The sequence below is a fragment of the Enhydra lutris genome, unplaced genomic scaffold (genome assembly GCF_002288905.1).
Source record: "Enhydra lutris kenyoni isolate GAN:26980312 unplaced genomic scaffold, ASM228890v2 scaffoldscaffold13, whole genome shotgun sequence".
NCBI classification, from domain to species: domain Eukaryota; kingdom Metazoa; phylum Chordata; class Mammalia; order Carnivora; family Mustelidae; genus Enhydra; species Enhydra lutris.
This window is the reverse complement of record NW_019154097.1, coordinates 28,959,273-28,977,383: the sequence shown is the minus strand read 5'-3', so window position 1 is coordinate 28,977,383 and position 18,111 is coordinate 28,959,273. Positions and strand designations below refer to the sequence as shown.

General features: G+C 45.8%; 1 protein-coding gene across 1 annotated transcript in view; it reads left to right on the top strand.

Annotated features, from left to right (window-relative positions):
- The window catches only part of LOC111145755 (DENN domain containing 1A), a 499,803-nt gene that overhangs the window by 297,401 nt on the left and 184,291 nt on the right, over nucleotides 1-18,111 (top strand). The gene's annotated exons all lie outside the window — the stretch shown is intronic.

Genomic DNA, 18,111 nt, shown 5'->3' with positions numbered 1-18,111 from the left:
TTGGATATACCACAACTTAACCATTTTCCCATTATTGTTGGACACTTAGGTTGTTTATCATTTTTCACTGTTATAAATAGTCTTTCAGTGAACATCTTTATGCATAAGGTTTTATCTGCATTTTGACTTACTTCCTTAGCACAGAACCCCCAAAGTAGAAATGCTTGGTCAAAGCTATGAATCTGGTGCCAGATTGCTTTCTGCATGGCTGTACCAATTAGATAGCAGTTCTTTTAAAGGACTTTTCTGTGCTTTTGTAAGTGCCATTGGTTCGTAGACATGAACCTTAAGCTTTTCCCTCCTCAAGAGAGAGCTTAAATTTGTACTAGAGCAAAACGGGGTGGGAGGTGGGGGGCTTGCCTGTTTTGCACAGGAGATACGCTCTCAGAGGGAAAATCTAGAGCCATGTCCGTCTGTGATGATGCTTTGCATGTCTTAAAGGAAGTGCTACTTCTCTTCTTCTGTTCCCTTCATTTCACGTCGACGAGGACCACCTGCTTCTTCACTAACTGTTGCACACTGTGCTATTGTGCTTACGAAAATGAAACAAGTTGGTTATCGAAAAACCTGTTTGTTTGACATTGAGAATCTTGATCAAAATAGACCACAGAAATCTGCTCAAATTTCTAATTTGACAGGACGGCCATGTGGCTCCTACATTCTGTTAACAGTTCCTCCTTGTCATCACCCAGCCCTGAGCACATACAGTACACAGTTTATGGACTATCTTGGATGGTGTATTTAGATCAGATTGAAGAGATTTCTGTGTTTTACCTTTGTTTGTCAAGTTTAGGGGTGTATTCAACGCTCCTGTGTGAAAAATTAAAAGTGAATCCTTTCTCATCGACCTTTCATGCCAGTTGTTGCAGAGTTTGAAACACGAATCTAAAGACCATTTGGTCTGTCGGAGTCCACAGCTCTCTCCCGCCCCTCCTCCTGCCTTCCAGACTGTTCCAGCACAGGCTTTTTCAGACTCCTTTTCATGTGCCTTTACCTTCAGCATTGTCCACGTTTCTAGTCTTAGCTCGCTTTTCTTCTCCACATGCCCTCTGGTCATCTCACCTGAGGCCTTTGGCTTCAGCTACCAAGGCAATGTCAGGGACTCGGCTGTGATTCTCATACTGGCGTCCCTTTCTGTGAACTTCAGATGCAAAGTTTCAGGTGCCAGTTGACTGTCACCTAATGTGCTGCTGATACCTCAGACGCAGTCTTCCCCAAACAATGCATTATCCACACACAACACACACACACGAAACGCACGCACGCACGCACGCATAGGCCTTCCGGTGCTCCGGGTCCCTATGAGTGGCACCAGGGCCTGCGAAGGCACCAGGGCCGGACCTGCAGAGCCCAACAGAGTGCTCCTCTTCCTCATTCTTTCTCTCAAAGTAGTCGCCACAGTTCTCACCTGACTCTTAGCCCAGTTCCTTCCTCACTGCCTTCGCTGACCTTTTTCTTTGCTGGATTCTTATGAAGCCTTCCTCATTCACGTGACAAGCAAAATGACAGCCTCTGTGTTCCAGACATCAGCTAGGCTGTGGAGGGATGAAGATGGAGACGAAATTCAGGGCATAGTCCCGACATTTGGTGGCATGCCTTCTGCCTGGTCACTGTACCTCTGTAGCCCAGCTCTCTCTGCCCTCCCCGTGTTCTGCCCCTTCTCCACCGCTGTCACGCCTCGTGTCCTCTCCCCGTCCCTTGCTAGCCAGTGCTCTCAGTGATCCCTAAACACTAAGCCTGCTCTTTCCAAAAGTCCCCCAGTTGTCATCTTTCACTTCCTGTGCCTCTTGCTCTGGATGATAGCAGTCTGCTTCTCCGTCCTCTCTGTCATCCCTAGGAGTAGGAGTTCTGTGAGAACAAAGACTGTGTTTCGTTTGTGTGGTGTCGTCAGCACCTAGCGGGACACCGAACAGGTGCTTTCTGAAAAGAAGAATTGAGTGCACGCTTGGGAAACTGGAATTCGGAACACACTTAGAGCCTCCACTAGAGCATCACTGTTTCCAGGGAACCCAGCACTATAATTTTACTTAAAGATGGAATACCATTTTTTCCCCTTTTTATATGACTATAAGGAATTTTTGAAAAGGCCTTTGGTAGTAAAACATGCAATACAAAATGTACCTAAATTTTGAAGCTAAAATTTGAGACAGTTTTGTGTTTAGGTGAATGGGGTGCAAGTCTGTTCTCCTCAGCCTTTGAAGGGTTTTAAGTGAGAAGGTTCAGGAAGCACCAGGCAAGGTAAATCTTAGACCTGTTTGAAATTGGGGAGGGGTTTGCCATGCTGCAGCCTGTGTGGTCAGCACTAGAAGGAAAATGGAAGTTGTTGTCGCCCCGTTCTTGAGGACGGCTAAGCCACTTTCCAGACAAAGTCGTGTTTCCCGGGTGTGTTGGGCAGCTGCGAACGACCCACTCATGGAACTGAGTCTCTCTGTCTCCTCGTGTGCATCTCAGCTCAGACTCCAAGTGCTCTAGTCATTCCTTTTGATTGGGTTTATCTGGTTCTGTTATGCCCTTCAAGGGAGAGAAATGCTTTCCTGAGATTTCTTCCAGGAACTATGGGCTGTAATGCTCGGGGAGGAGCTCGTACCTGGGGCCAAAGGAAAGCTCTTTAAGGAAGGAGCTCGGGAAGGCCCATCTCCTCTCACACACTAGTTTTCTTACTGGCAATTCAGCAAAAGGCTTATTTTTGACTGTCTTGTTATTTTTTCTTGAAAGCTATAGGCACCTTATTATGCCTTTGCATATGTGCCAGAATTTTTTAAACTTCAAATGAATGTGGCAGATGTTCATAAAAGTTTAGAAAAAGCTACCATAGGAAGACTTTTTAACCATTTTTATGACACTCAAATTTGTTGCACAAAAGGAAATATAAATTATAACCTAGTGTTCTCATCTGAAAAAAGGTTATTTTGGGGAAAGACCTCATTCTGGTCTTCGTGCTCTACCAGGGTGCCCTTGCTGTGTGTCAAATGGTAACCTCATCCCCTTAAAAAGACTGCCTTCCTTCTAAAGTGACAAGTTTTTAGTTGATCCTGATTCTTACCCCTCCTTCTGCCTTTTTATATTCTTTCTGTCATTTAAGCAAACATTAATTTGAGGCTAGTGGTAAGTTAGCAGGATAGCCAAGGCTATTGGCATAGACCTAGTTTCTTCTTGGAGAGAATGATCTTGTTAGCTGGCAGCTAGGAAGTACCGAAACGTGGCCAGATTACACAGTGGCTGTTCCCTTTCATTTCTCTCAACCTCGGTTCAGTTCAGGAGACGTTTCTGCCGCCCCTGTTCTGTGCCATGGCTGGTAGCAGGTGCCAGGTCACATCTGGTCGATGGTGCTTCTCCTATTTGACAAATGAAGACTTTTCTTTCCAAGCCTCGCAGACAATGCTTTGTGTCCAGGCCTCAGAGCGACATGAGGGATGGATGCAGGATATCATGTACGTATCACTCCTGCCGGCAGAATGCTCAGGAAGGAAGTAGGAAAGGCGATAGGCCTGGCACAGTTCCAGACAGTGGCTCGGGGTGGCGTGTAGGTGCCGCTCCACCTAAACACAGGGGCACTAGACATAGTGGCTGGAATGTGGGCTCAGGATGCCGGCTCTCCTCCTGCCTGCTTATGCGATCTTGGGAACGGTGATTGACCTCTTAACCTCTGTTGTCTTACATATCAAGTGAGGCCGGTGGCCGTATCTCCCTGAGAGGACTGTTGGGGGATCTGGTGAGCTGATGCTTATTAGGTACCTTGCATAGTGCCTGGCACATGGAGTTCAACAGAGATCAACGACCGTCGCTGTTTTTATTTCCTCGATGGCCTTGTAAGTCATTCACATTGTTAAGCTGATGGCTTTGACTTCTGTTTCAGAGACACTTAGGTTACCAGGCTTATCGTCCTCACCACCTGGGCAAGGAGAGTGTCAGCAAGACTGGTTTGTAGTGTCCTGGTTTGCAGTGCTAGAGGGACTGAGTCAGGGGTGGGAGCAGCACTTTTGTAGAATGCGAAGGCACTGTCTGTCCCCTGCTGGACCACTCCCTGCTACAAGAGTTTTAGGCATGATACTTTGTCTCTCTGTATCCTACTTTCTTCATCTGTAATAGTCCTTAGTATCCATCTTTTAGGATTGTGGTAAGGATTAAAGAAGGGAGTTCTGTATGTGTCCATCACGCCCTAGGGCCTGGCCTGTGGTTAAAACATGCTGTCTGTATCCCCTTCTACAAGAATGTTTCAAGAGCCTTCTTCATACACAGGCACTGCATCGTGTGAAGAGTTCTGTATGAAATGGTGAACGTCACATGATCCCCGCCTTCACAGGGTTTTGTCTGGGGCAGATGCAGATAAGTGGAAAGTAATTACAGTGAATCTGGGATGCCCGGGTCTGGAAGAGCAGACACCACATCTAGCCTTGAGGGCTGTGCTTCCAACTTCAGTTCCAACTACCTGAACTGAAACCAGGGAAACCGGGAACGGCATCGACAGAGACTTAAAATGAACACCATGGAATTTTCCAGAAAGTTTGAGTAGTTCAGTATCTGACAGGAACACAGAGCTGAAGGGAGAGAGGAGAGCTGAGGTACGCAGGCAAGGGCCAGGCTATCCAGGGCCTTGTAAGCCTTGTTAAAGAGTTTGAACTTTATAGGGCAATGGAGAGCCATTGGAGTGTGTAAATAGGGGAGGGACATGGTCAGGCCTTCTCCTTCTGGGCCATTAGAAACACAGTCCTTCCATATAAAATGCTTGGAAACTGCTTAACCATGTTAATAAAGTAAATTGATATTTATAAAGATCAAGGTAATTCTTAAGTAAATTACACACCACGACCATATATATAAAATTCAGATGTGTTAGCGTCCCAAACCCAAGCTTCCGAATGGCTCCCTTGCTACCACGCCGTGGCAGAGGTGTTTGTGGTGATGACTTTTCTTCAGGGGTTTAAGCACCACTTTTACTAGGTTTTGTCTTTTCCTCCGTGTTTCCAAGTACTTTTTATGAATTAGATATTCTTTCTACAGCCCAGTTTGAGGATATAAATTTGGATTGTGTACTAAGTGATAGTTCAGGCAGTAAAAATGAGAGGAGTAAGACCCAGAAACCAGACTCACAGGCCCCTAGCCACCTTTCCCAGCGTTGCAATGTCAAAAAGCATGTCATAGGTACATGGGGGCACGAGGACAAGGTCACAGCATTCCTTTCTCTTTCTCACCATTCTTTACCTGGGGAGGCTTGGCGGGAGCTCCTAGGAGCCTAACTTTGCAGATGAACCAGGGGCTTGGCTCAGCACGGGGCCGGCACATCCAGAGACCAAGCTACTGGTCTGTGGGAGCCAGAGGCAGTAATTTGTGTCTGCATTGGGGCTCGGGCTGTAACTAGCAGGTTTTCACACACACAAAAATCACAGGATTTACTTATTTGCAGAAAAGAAAAATAACCTTTCTTTTTTCCTACCCATCTCAAAGAACCCAAATTTCTGTCAAATGAGTTGACACAATTTTAACTCGTTTTTTCTTTTCATTTTTCCCTGGGCACAGAAAGTCTTTAATCCTTTGTTCGCTCTTTTTTTTTTATACATATAAATTTATTTTTATACCGTTTCACAGCGAGCAGAGAAGAGTGCTTCCTGTTTACCATTGTGCCCTTTTGCTTCTTCTCAGCACTCGGCAGATAGACGGTAATAAGATGTAGTTCACACTTGTTGATGCCGAGATTGATGCAAAACTCGGAGCCATAATTATATTCAGATGTAAGTGGTGGCTTGTATGTATGTATGTATCCTCCCAGGAATTGAGAAATTCCATGAAGACCTGTTTGTTAGTGCTCAGTCATCCCGTCCCTGCTTCATAAGAAGGAACAAGACAGGAAGGTTGGGACAGCTTCTGAATCCTTGCTCAGCACCAGACGCTGTGCCAGATACTTCACCTGTTTTGACTTTCGAGAGTTCCTCCAAATCCCCCTGCCAGGCGGGGGGTATCCATATTTGCCACTGGGGAAGCTGAGGCTCAGGGAAAGTCATTTCTATCGAGTCCCTTTGCTGCTGGGGGTTTGTGAGGACCCAGAGCCTCTGCTCTGAGCACCATCTGAGCAGGCCGTGTGTTTCCGGCCTCTCCCTATCCCGTGCTGGGCAGAGGCCCCAGCTTTGCCCAAGCTTTTCCTTCTCAGGGCGGCCCCCTACCATGCACTGGGCATTGTGGTGAGGGGCTCGGGGAGACGCGTCTGGTGGCCTCACGTGCCTCCAGAGCAGAGGTCTGAGTGCACCTGTATCTGGGGCTGCGTGACTTAGCCTCGCCACGACTTCATTCTCTCCTCAGTAAAATGAGGATTAGGTCACCTAGCTCAAGGAGTTGTGAGATTTTAGTGATACAGTGAATGTGAAGAGCTTCTTTAGAACACTCTACCGAACATTATTCTTTGCAGTGAGGAGGGAAGTTCAGCACGCTGCTGGTGCTTGCTTTATCATATAAAGAAAAAAGATGGCTTGGTTTTGCGGGGATTTCCTTAGCATGCTATCTGTTACCGTGCGGAACACCACACGGGAGTCCCTGTCACAAGCACGGCATTCCGTGACAGTTGAGAGGCTCTGTTCAGCTTAGGGCCGGACGGAGCTCCTGCCTTCTGCCAGTTGGGTTTCCCCGGAAGCGCTTTCCTCCTCACACGGCATCTACTTTAAAATGAGGATGATTCTTAAATGTCACTTACCCTAATGTTGGAATTAGTTAATATAAAACAATTTAAAGCTCTGGTAGTAATTTATGTAATCAAAGGGAGCAAGTACTTCTGGCTGATTTAAGTATCTCTTGCAGTCAGTACATTTTCAGTCTAATTTGTTGTGACTGAAATGTTCTCTTGTGAGATGAGATAAGCCTCTGTTATAGATTAGCAAAACTGAGTAATTTATGAGGGAGAATCCCAGTAGGAAATGTGAAACCATCATTGATGCTCTTGTTTGCCAATTTTCCCATCATCACTTAGCCAGTCATTATATGTAGGTTCCGCTTAGCAATGTGAAAACTGACTTCAAAGAAAATTTAGTTTATAAACTGTTACTAAGAGAAGCTTGAACTAATCAAAATCCTGTCAGATTAAGAAAAGGAGCGGCACGCCAGGAGGCTGTGTAGCAGAGTGGAAAGGATTCTTGGGCTCCAGAGCTAGGTGGCCCTGGATTCAAATTCTAGCCCTAGTTAACGTCTAGTTTAAGTCAAGGTGACTTTAAATAGGCTCCTTTGTTGAACCAAGAGGTCAGTTGTGGTATTTCTGCTGCATCCCGTAGTTAAGACTCCTTTCCACACAGGATTAATATGTTGTCCCCTGGAGAGATGACTAATCAAGGGGGGCCTGAGTGGCTCAGTCGGTTAAGTGTCTGACTCTTGATTTGGGGTTCATGGTCTCAGGATCCTGGGATGGAGCTGTGCACTCAGCGGGGAGTCTGCTTGAGGATTCTCTCCCCCCCACTCTGCCTCTCCCTGCCCCCTGCTCGAGTGCTCTCACTCTCTCTCTAAAATAAATAAGTAAATCTGTTTTTAAAAGGGGGGGGGGGCACCTGGGTGGCTCAGTCTGTTAAGCGTCTGCCTTTGGCTCAGGTCATTATCCCAGAGTCCTGGGATTGAGCCCCACATCAGGCTCCCTGCTCGGCAGGAAGCCTGCTTTTCCCTCTCCCTCCTGCTTGTGCGATCTCTCTATGTATCAAATAAATAAATAAACTCTTTTAAAAAAGAGAGAGAGAGAGATGCCTGTTGGAAATGCTTAATGAAATCAACCATTAAATGAGGGCCTCCCAGTACACATGGCCCTTGAGCCATACCATTTCTAATGGTCACCCTGTGAGGGGAGTATAGACTTTGCAGAGAGGATGTTATGGTATCTCTCTGAGCCTCAGACACCTCACTTTTAAATGGGTTGATTCCCCACTTCATAGGAGTTTTTAATGAGCAGTAAATGAGGGAATTGGTACTGGACCCATGGTGCCAAATAAATGGAAGCAACTATATGTATATCAATATTCTATAGTTCAAAGGCATCTACCTAAGATTGACTTTCCCCTTTCCCAGCCTCCTTTTGTATTTTTTAGTGAGTGACTTTTTCTAAATTGACATTAACTCAAAGGCACTTTTAACTGAGCACAGCCACATGGGACTGGTGACTTCTTTTCATAAAGTCCTTGCAAGTGATTAGGGGCGGGGCCCCTGTGGGAGCTCAGAGACCAGCCGCATGATGATTGAAGAGCCGTACCCTTGGCCTAGGCAGATCCCACTTGGAATCCGGGCACATGTGGTTCTGTTTAACACCGTGCTCCACAGACTCATGGTCCAGGTTTGTGACCATCAGACATTTGTTGTTGATAGGTGAGGTCACCACAGTAGGGGTGTTTGTCAACCAAATTAAACTTCCTCTTAATGACCTAAAATAATTGATTCGGAAGGCCTTTAAATGGGCCATGGCAGTGTGTAAGCAGGCTGAAATCTGGTATTTTCTGCACACATTATTGCGTGTTATTGTTTTGCTTCTTGGGGGAAGATATGGATGGACCATTGGCTTTCCGGGCAGGCGGTGAGCCGAGGTTTGAATCCAGCTCCACCATTTGTCTGCACGGGATGTGGGCGAGTCCCTGAACTCCTGTGCGCGTGTGCCTTACCATCTGCGAAATGGGGCACCTGCCTTTACGCGATGACAGAAAGAATGTGACTAAAATTCCACACCCACTAGTTTGCCCTCACTCAATGGTAGAGATTATTGTTAATAAAGGATTTCCACTGGGCGTCTCTGAAGAAGACAGCTTAGTAATAATTTTGTACAAAGTGGTCAAACTCCGATGTAGTAACCGTAACTTTTTTTTCCCCCTGCTAAACTGATTTCTCCATAAACTGCTTTCTGTACTAAACTTAAACACCCATAGAGAAAAGTGTGACTAAAATTGGAGTCTGTAAACCTCTCTTTACATATTGTTTGATTCTCAGCTGATTTCAAAATGAATTTAAAGTTGAGTACTTAAGAGCTATGCCATGTAGGCTACAAGAGGAGCGAGTGTTTCCTTTGCCTTTGGATTCAGACATTAATGACCTGAGCTCTGGCCTTTGCAGGTAGAGTGGGGCCACCATACCATGTTTGTTAAAAATAAAGGCACGGGCTCAGGGCTTTCCCTGAGTCTGATCAACAGTGGCACTAAAGTTTGCTTTTGTGTTTGGAAGTTATCCGTATCCCACAGAGTGGTTTATGTGTCCTGCCTAAAATCCTTCCCTCCATAAACCCAGATATCTGACAAAAACTAAGAGCTGTAGGCTGGGGCTGCCTAGGGTTCTGGACATGTCTTTAACCAAATGTAATATCTGTTAAACCTTGGCACCATTTGCTTTTGAATGATTTACTGGTAATAAATTTATATCCTGCCTCTGCAGCATTTTATTGCAAATATTTTGTACTGACCGAACGGGTTAAATTATGAAGCTTGATAAGTACATATGCACATTACCCATCCCTAGCTTTAAAAGAAAAAAAAAAAAGGAAGAAAAAGATAGCTATGAGTTTGGAAGTCATCCCAATTTTTAAAAATAAGAGAATTTGGACATTTTGGCATATGGGGCTTTTTAAATGAAATTTCATGGAACTGAAAACAGTCAATTTTAGGTTTCCAAAAATTGTTTTGATTTTCATTGGTATAAATTTGCTGCACATGGTTTTAGGGAAGTTCTGAGAGATGCATTTGGGACTTCGGGGTTGATTTTTTTTTTTTTTTTCTGAGATTTGTGATTTATTTTTAAAAGGTGATTTTTTTTTCCCCCCAACTCAAAGTATAAATCGGAGGAGACATAGTTCCATTTCTAGGACAGCTTTTTTGTAATGGCATCGTTAAGCATTGCTGAACAACTGGACTTGGGGCTGAATTATTGAGCATCGTTTCGGCACCATTTGGACACCTCGCGGCAGACTCCTCTTCCCCCATCTCGGAGTTCGAATCTCGAGGCCAAGTGATTTGGGCCGTTCCATTAGCGGCAGCTGCCGGTGATAAGCACCGCGAGAGTCACCTGTGTAGGGTCAGGCTTATTGCACATCAAGGTTCGGCAGTGTCTGAAGAGAGGGAAGATGCCCAGGAGGGGGCTCCAGGCCACCTGCTGTGTGAGGATCAAAGGGTTGAAAGGTCAGAGGGCGCAGCTCCCTTAACCATATCTGTCTGTGCAATAGCTATTTCAGATTGTAAATCTTGGCGATTTCATTAAGTCCTCCTGGCTGCTACTGGGGCATTGAAATAATAAAATTTTATATCTGTTGCCTTTCCTGCCTCTGGCAGCCAGGCTGATAGATTCTCAGCAAACTGGGGCGTCTTTATGAAAACCTTTCCTGGAAGGATCAGAGCAGCCCTAATGAAGCTTCAGGTTGGGAAGTTGGGGTTCGCAGCACCTCATCCTCTGGAATAGCTTTAAAAAAAAAAAAACGCACACAAACCATGGAGCCGCCTTCGTGATTTATGTAACACCTCGTTTCTGAAAAGCAGGTCACCAAAATATTACATCTTGCTAAATGCTTACTCTTACACACAGGAGGCGGTGGGGTGCTTTCTCGGTGCGGCTGCTTCATTAAGTAGCCCGTTCTGATAACACCAGGGCCTGTCCTCTTGGGGCGCCCCCCAGCTGCTGTACAGGAATTATTTCCTACTCGGCAGACCTTTTGGGTGTTTTTAGAGACGTGTCTCCTGAATATGATTTTCCAAACACTTTTCCTAGATCTTAAAGTTGTTATGGACCTTTAGGGTTCCTTGGCTCTTGGGCAAGACAAATCATAGTAATGGCTGCCCCTTTACTGCCCATATGTTTAAGACCCCCTGTAGTTTGTTTGAAAAGTTAAGAGATTTTCACAGTGAAGGTGCCATTTCTGAAATTTAAAGTGTTCCTTTTCACCGTGAGATAAGTTCACTCTGATTAAGTCCGTAATTCTCACTAAGCCATGTTTATGGGGGCAATAAACAATGTTTCAGCGTGCTTGTTAAATTGGGTTTCCAACCTCTCCACTCTTTAAAAATTGACATTTCAAATAAAAGGCAGGTGGAGATGGGAGTCCGGGTTCTCTGTGCCTAGTGATGAATGGATGATGGCAGGTTGGCAGTTGTGTGGGAAGAATGAGGCCCTATTTTATGGAGGGTGACCCCAAACCATTTTGGGACTAGGGAATCGACATCCCCTTCTACCCCCAGTGAAACTCTTAAATTCAAGTTTCACTGTTTCAAACTGGATGGATACTGTTTCTGAAATCCTGCCAGCCACAGTACACACATTACTGAATTTTCACAGCAAGCCTGTGCTCCGGTAGTGGATGCCCGGTTTTACACATGATGAAAGTTGGGCACAGGGAGGTTAAGTAACTTGTCCACAGTCACATAGCTAATAATTACAGAACCAGAATTCAAACCAAGTTGTTTCATTGTGTGAAGTGTTGTAGTATATACAGAAGAAAAATATGATACTGGTCCAGGTTTAGGGTCTGTTTGCTGTTCTGCAACTAGCCACTGATAAGTCTATCCAGAGGTTACAAAATGAATCTGTCACCTAGTCACTGTCCTTGATATTCACTAATCTGGGAAAGTAGAGGGGCGACACAGACAGGAGAGAGAGACCACCAGGCTTTGGGCTTGGGCAGTCCCGAGCTCATGTCCTAGCCCTGTTATTACACAGGGACCTGGTGCAAATGCTTCAGTCTTCTCATCTGTAAAATGGGATTAATAATGCCTGTTCCATGAGGTTGCTTTGAGGATCAGATGAAAAAATGCATTTTAAAATGATAGTATTTAATAACCCTGCGGTACTTTATAGACGACAATAGTGTTATCGCAGTTTCTGTGAAGATAGGAAGGTTAGAATGGTTCAAGGAAACATGACAGAGATACATGAAACAGTTGGAAACATCACTAAACAAGTCTTTTGCTTGGTTTTGGTTTTGGTTTTTGTGGGCCCGGTCATATATGATCCATTGCGCTTGGCGCTTAGGACTTCCAGAAGGCAACTTTCCGTGGGGCAGGAGTAATCAGGAAGGTTTTATAGAAGAGCATGGTCTTGTGGGATGGAGGGGACCATGGTGACCTAGGTCTGGGCCATCTTCACATCTCACCAAGTGCTCTACCTCTTCATCCCTCCTTTGTGCCTTACCACAGACCTTCTTCATCTTCTTGTTTGTGACACATGAGGAAGCTGAGTCTCCAGCCTGGGGAGCCTGCTTCAGTCTGAGGCAGAACCGCCACCACCACAAGGGCAGGCTCGGGGAGGGAGCTGCCGGGAGAGCTGGCAGAACCCGGCTCTCAGAGAGGCCGTGTAGTTGACCGTGTAGCTGGCCCTCTGGGAAACACCAGCCCTACTTAAGCTTTCATCTTCTCAAAAGTCCTGAAGGTAAGGACGGTGACTCCCATCTCACAGAGAAGCGAATGCCTGAGAAGGTAAAGTGCCTTGCCTAAAGCTACCTGGCGGGCGCCTGGGTGGCTCAGTTGGTTAGGCGACTGCCTTCAGCTCAGGTCGTGATCCTGGAGTTCCGGGATTGAGTCCCGCATCGGGCTCCCAGCTCCACGGGGAGTCTGCTTCTCCCTCTGACCTCCTCGCTCATGCTCTCTCTCACTGTCTCTCTCTTCTCTCAAATAAATAAATAAAATGTTAAAAAATAAAAATAAATAAATAAAGCTACCTGGCTAGTGAGCGAAAGAGCTGGGACTCCAGCCTTGGGATTTTCTGACCTTGGACCCTGGATCATCCAGCAGAGGGGATCGAGCAAGTTCCGTGCGAAGGGAGATGTTCTCTTCTACCGTACATTCCTGTGCCTTTTCTTAGGCCAGTTGGGTAGAGCTTACCCCACCGCTCCCTGTCCATGCCCTCCCCGTCAGGAGGCCGAGCGAGGGCTTCTTCACTTCAGGGATCACGTTTCATTACGTGGCTGGCTGGCCTTAAAAGCTAGCATAAAGTTGGCCTTAATGCCCGACTGACGCATGACCGACTAAAGGGGTGAATGACTGAAGGAACGTCCAGTAGAGGAAAAGTCAGGAAAGGAAAAATCGCCCATTGGAGAAACCGCTCCATGCCGACCTGGGTCGAAAATCCCTGGACTCGAGAGTCAGTGCTTATTACCTTGTGAGGAGTGGATTGGGCCTGACCTGGGAGGGGCTTGTGCCACTTCCCTCGCTTGTCGAGCTTCTGTTTCTGTTTAAAGCACACTGGGAAATTCCAGCGGCGGTTTCAGGGGTCCTCTGAACTGTCGGGCTTAGATTTTTAATTTTGCGGAGCAGGAAGGAGCAAATCAGTGACTCCTGGCTCCAAAGGAAAAACCACTACGTTTATCAAGTGCTTGGCAGTTCAGTGACCTTTGGGGCCTGAGGAAGGGAAGGAAAATGTCACTCTTCCCTCTGCATGGATCCAAGATTTCAGGAGAGAATAAAGAGTTTAGAAAACCTGAAGATTTGCCTTTCCTCTTCTTGTCCTTTCCACTTTCCCTCTTATTTCTCTTTCCTTTCTTCCTAGGAGGCCACCAGCTCCCATGCTGTTCTTTGTTATGTGCTCATATGTATGCGCATGCATTTGGGCACATTTTCTATGTGCCGTATAGTGGAAAGAACATTGGCACGTGGAACCAAGATTCAAATCCTTTTCTCTGACAAACACCGATTGTAAGAGCACGGGCAGACTGCTTACTCTCTTTAGCCTCAGTTTCTTCATCCATCAAATGGGTATGCTATTCTGGAGAAAACCCTCTCCCCTGGGAATTTTAATGGGGTCTGGGCCAACCATCAAGTTCCTGAAGGGCTTAATTGTTTTGGTATGTGTTGAACTAGCATCTGTTAAATTACAGTTGCTCAGTATGTTTGTTGATTGAAACAAGGTGTCACACATACCATTGATAAGGTGCACTGGGTCATGGGGTGTTGGTGTTCGACTGGGTTCAGTGTGCATCTCCACTGCTTCCAAGCCAGAGGACTTTGGACAAGCTATTTGACCTCCCTGATCCTCAATCTCCTTCTCTCCACAGGAGTGTGGTGGGGATGATATGATAGGGTACTCATAAAGGGTTGGGTATGGGAGGAGCACACAGGCTAGTAGCTATCATGTTGTTATTGTTGTAAGAGTTCGTAAGATGATGGTGTACCCATGTACCCCAGTCCCTGTCTGCCTTGCAGTGTCTTGGTCCAGCAGGAGTAGAATTAGTCTAAGAGGGGACTCCATGAACCCAGCAGTAGCATGCAGCAAGGGTGTCCTTGCCCAGAGTCGGTCTGGACCTGGCCGCTTTCCTTGGTGGTCTTGTTGCTGGTCTCAGAGGTGCTGCCTCAGCCATGGGAGAGGAGACCAGGCTTGCAGGCCTCAAGGGGTCACTCCAGCAGGGAGAAGGCCTGCCTGCGGTCAAGGCCAGTGCCCTGGGCAGATGGGATGGAACATGGCCACATAGGTGCCAAGTAACTATTTCTATTTTATTTTCTTATTACTTAATCTTCTCACAATACTATATAGTATGTAGTGATGGCCCCATTATATAGATGAGGAAACAGGTTCAGCTAGATTTAAATAACTTGCCCGGGGTCCTATGAGTAAGAATTAAAGAAGGTAAAACCCAAAGCCCCGTCCATCTGACTCACACTCCTCCTGCTCCATCCTGCTGCTCCCTGAAACCCAGCTGACATAGGATCACAAGGGTCTCTCAGAAGGTGCCCAGGTAATGTTACTGTTTTGATCTTCACTGGAGAGGCAGCAGGACAGACTGAAGAAATACCATGTGCCCTGCAGGTGTCTACCTTTGCAGACAGATTTTCTGACCATGCAATACATTCTAGAGTGAATCCTTTTTGTCAGAATAATTACCCTTATGATGTTTTTCAGAATAATCAATACTCAGTGTTTATTGTGTAGCAAACACTGTCCTGAGTTCCTCTACATATTTTAACTCATGCAATGACCATGACGATCGAGTGACGTCCGTGCCATTTACTATTTGTTTACAATACTACTATTGAAGTGTAAGACTTCTAGGGCAAAGTGCGCTCATCCTGTGCTCACAGCAAGGTCAGTCAGCCATGTGACCACCACCAGAGTGAGAAACAAAATACAGTCCCCCAGAACCCCCTCTGGTGTCCTCTTGTAGTCATTTGCCCTCTTATATAAGGATAACCATTATTATCCCCAGGGATCAGTACTATTTTAATTCCATCGAACAGATGAGGAAACTGCTGCACAAGACAGCACATTCATAACTGGCACAGTTGGGAATTCAGACTTGGGCAGTCTGGCTCCAGAGAATGTGCTCCCATCCCTGGGACATAGCTAGGAAAAGAACACTAGATTGGTGCTGGTTTCAGTTTTAATAGCACAAAATCGTCATAGTGGAGTCTTAGTAGCTTCTGCCTTTGGTCTGAAAACCAGTTTAAATTCTTATAGTCTTGGAACTGTAATCCATATTAGTGGCCTAACTTTCAAATTGCAAGGACAGAAACTCAATTTCCGTAGCCACCCCCCTCGCCCAGTTTATTGTTCACTTACTGCAGTCGGGTCCTGTGTTAAATTTTTTCTGCATATTCTATCACTTAACCCTCACAACACAGCTATGCACTAAGTAGTAATATGCCTGTTTTATTTTATTTTATTTTATTTGTTTTAAAAGATTGTATTTATTTATTTGACAGAGACACAGAGAGAGAGGGAACACAGGCAGTGGGAGTGGGAGAGGGAGAAGCAGGCTTCCTGCAAAGCAGGGAGCCCTGTGCAGGGCTTGATCGCAGGATACTGGGATCATGACCTGAGCTGAAGGCAGCCACTTAAGGACTGAGCCACCCAGGTGCCCCAGTATCCCCATTTTATAGATAAGAAAACTGAGGCTCAGAAGTAAAGAGATTGCTGGAGTTTACACAGTCACAGAAGCAAGGCTTGAATCTGGCTGTCTCATTCCAGAGCTCACAGTTTTAACCCCCATGTTAACTCCTATCTTCCTTTCTATGTCAACCATGAATTAATTCTGCACTAATTAATCATGATAATTTCACATGATTAGTATCACTGCCATCATCATTCTTATTCCCATTGCACTTCCTTGAGCAAACTCCATTTTGCTTACTTTGGGCTTCCACTGTCCATTTGGGCTTTATGTTGACATCTGCTTCTAAGCCTGCCTCCCAGCTGAGTGGATCCAGCCACAATATCCCATTCATTCTCTAGTTAATAAGCATTTGCCCTGTGTCAAGCACAGCGCTGGGCACTGGAAGAGGAGAGACAAACATGCCTCAGCTCTGCCCTGATGACAGTCCTTCTGGAAGGACAAAAGAAGAGATGTGCGGCCTGCTGGCTCATTGACTCCGTGCATGCTGCCTCCACTGACCCCCATCCTAGATAGGGGCCCAGCGCTCAGCTGAGGAAGCCAATGTGTTCCTCAAGGTCTAGGACCAGCTTTCCTCCACATCTAGCTCCCAGCTTCCTCAACCAGGGGAGCATTACATGCTTCTGACTGCTCCTTGAATCCCCGAGATCACGCTGCCAGTACAAACCCTTCCTCTTCATCTTATGGACTGGTTCTGAGTCCTGCATTTTGTCACTAGCTGCCCAGTCCCCTACCTAGACAGGCAGGATCACTCCCATTTGTGGGGGAGGAGGGGTATTGGTGTGGTTAGAACTAGTGTCCCTATTTTATATATTAGGGGAGGAAACCCATTGTTTTCATATGACCAGTTTTAGAAAGTAAGGCTCAATAAAGTCTTGGTTTACAGGGGAAACACCAAAGGTAGAGTGATTCTCAAACAGACTACACTTTTGTGTAGGGAGGTGTATCAGCGTCTCTAGGGGCATTGGATTTTTATGTTTATCCTAAGGAGGCATGAGCAGAAAAACAAAGTTAAAAAGAAGAAAATCCTGGGCTAGATAAAAGAAAGGAAAGAAGCAGGGAGCCAAACTCAGTTGCAAATCGAAAGTACCAGGGACTAATTACCTTGTCGTGTAACATTCATTCACCATTCATGCGTTGTAATTTTTTACCATCTACTGTGATTTTATTCCATGTTCTGGACATAGTATTAATATGTTTATCAACTTCCTTGGGATACAATTTATGGACAAACCATCCATTTGAAGCATATAATTCAATGAATTGTGATAGCTTCATACACTCATGAAACCACTGCCACCACAATATATAGAATATTCCCACCACCCTCAAAGGATTGTTCTTTTCAATTTAACAAAATAAAATTCCCTTATCTTGAGCTTCTCCTGTGCCAGGCGCCACTGCACTACTTTAAAAACATTAACCCATTTAGTCCTCATCACAAGCCTGTGAAGGAGGCACTGTTGTCATCCCCAGTGTACAGAGGACAACACTGGGGCAGAGAGAGATGGAATGAAGTGCCCGAGCTGGCACAGTTGGTGAGTGTTGGAACTCATGGACTGGCTTCCAGATCCTGTGCCCTTCACCTCTCTGCTCTGCTGCCCCCCATTCATTCATTCATTTCATTCAGGAATTGCCTACCATGAGCCAGGTGTTGGGGTAGGAATGGACAGTGCAGAGATAAGTCTTTTTACCTCCAAAAAGCCCGAAGACTAGGGGAGGAATCAAATACCTCTGTAAATAACTCGTTGGCATGTTGTTCTGGTTGTGGGACTGACCTCAGGGGAACACAGGGAAAGGCAAACTTACTGCTAACTGAGTGCCTCTGAAGTGAGGTTGGCCAGGCTCCACCGAGTTCTCAGGAACTGTCGAAGGAAAGGGGACTGACGGACAGGAGAGCCACTGTTTGTTGAATGGCTGTTAGGGTGTCCGGGGAACCAGGCTGACTCCTTTACATACACTTGCTTATCTAACCCTCACAGCAACTCTGTGAGGGGGAACTGTCTTGGTCCCCATTTCATAGATGAAAACCTGAATTGCCTTAAGGTAGCCCTCAAGGTAGAGGTGCGATCCTTAAGCCTGTATTAGAACCTATAACCTCTCAGCTGCCCTGACCACCTCCCGTACGATGATGTTTCCCTCCCTGTCCTGAAAGGCTGGGGTCAGGCTAAGTCTGTCTGTGACAAAGCATAAAGAGAAAGACATTTTTGATTAACAATATTTATGGGAAGATGCCATTTTTGTGTGTTTCTCTGTGCAAGAAATGCCATTTGGAAAGTCGGTGTGCATGTCAGTATTTTTTTTTTCAT